Source organism: Limulus polyphemus, unplaced genomic scaffold (assembly GCF_000517525.1).
Source record: "Limulus polyphemus unplaced genomic scaffold, Limulus_polyphemus-2.1.2 Scaffold144, whole genome shotgun sequence".
Taxonomy (NCBI): domain Eukaryota; kingdom Metazoa; phylum Arthropoda; class Merostomata; order Xiphosura; family Limulidae; genus Limulus; species Limulus polyphemus.
This window is the reverse complement of record NW_013665754.1, coordinates 67,106-68,436: the sequence shown is the minus strand read 5'-3', so window position 1 is coordinate 68,436 and position 1,331 is coordinate 67,106. Positions and strand designations below refer to the sequence as shown.

Below are 1,331 nucleotides of genomic sequence, written 5' to 3'. Positions count from 1 at the left end.
GTTATACAGATAAATCCATTTGTGTAGTTTTTATTGCAAGGTTAATTTAGTAGATTAAAATTCATTGGCACTTGTGTAATGTTCAATGTTAAAAATACTCACATTTTATAAAACAACAATTATTTTTTACACAATTCTAGAATTGTGTAAAAAATAATTGTTTAATAACATGCGAGTTTTTTAATATTAGTTTAGTACATCCTATACATTAGTTATGGATTTTGTATGAATTTGGCTTCAATATCCGACATTTATATTTTTGTCCCATATTCTTAAAAGCTGTTTTCCTATGTTTCCAATGTATATGATAATGCCTTTAGAGCTTTTTCTATATTATCTGATTTATTACTGATACATTATCAAAATTATATAATTATTGTAGTAATTTTTGATAACTAATTGAATAAATATAAGTACATGCATTAATTAAAAATAAAAACTCACCAACACATTGTAAATTTGGTCTATATTTCAACTCCTATGCTTTACCAAAATAATCAAACTGTTTTCATTTTGACATATTTCAAATCTTTCCCACACAAAATGTCAATGACGTAACATACCCAGAGTATTATTTGTTCCTTCTATGGCTGAGGTCATGGAGACTGTTTTTATTAATGCACTAAAATTTGTACAACTAAAATAATTTATTTAATGGAAACAGTCTATCTCTAATTATTAATTTAAGGGCTTTCAGGCTGAAGTAAAATGGTCCTCCATTACACTTCGAAAGACGAGAGGAAGCCTTGTACAAAACCCTTTCACTAAATGTGCATAATTTAGTGTTGTTGCCTTTATGCTTCACAACATTAACAATAAACAAAAAACTGATGTAAACAAAACAATGTTTATGCATAAAATATACAACACCTATTGACATGCTAAATGCATCAGAATCAACTTGTGAGTGACTTTCTGGTGCTAATGATAATTTATTTTTTCATCATTCATGTTCTAAGAAGTATCATGGTGTCACACAAAATTCAATGGTTTTTTCCCATTTTTTGCTGTAAAATGAAATTCCTTGATGTTTACCAGACCAGGAATGCAAAAGATGAAATTTACTGACTTTCCCCAGATCCCCTGACCTGTAAAACCATATCCATAATTACATGTGCATTATTTACACTGTTTTAGATAGTTTGATGTTAGTGTTGTTAATTTTCTAACTAGGTCTTTAAAACACATTTTTAATTCTAGGGTTGGTGTTTTTGTGGGGGAAATAACAATATCTTGGGCCATTTAGGGAGTGTGTGGGGGGGGGGGTTGTCCCGGGCCCCAGGTTCAAAGGGGCTTCAAATTTAAAAACTTTTTTTTTCCATTTGTAAGTT

At 29.7% G+C, this 1,331-nt stretch overlaps 1 protein-coding gene across 1 annotated transcript in view; it reads right to left on the bottom strand.

Annotated features, from left to right (window-relative positions):
• Positions 1-1,331, bottom strand: part of LOC106474948 — a 39,297-nt gene that overhangs the window by 14,168 nt on the left and 23,798 nt on the right. The window lies entirely within an intron of this gene.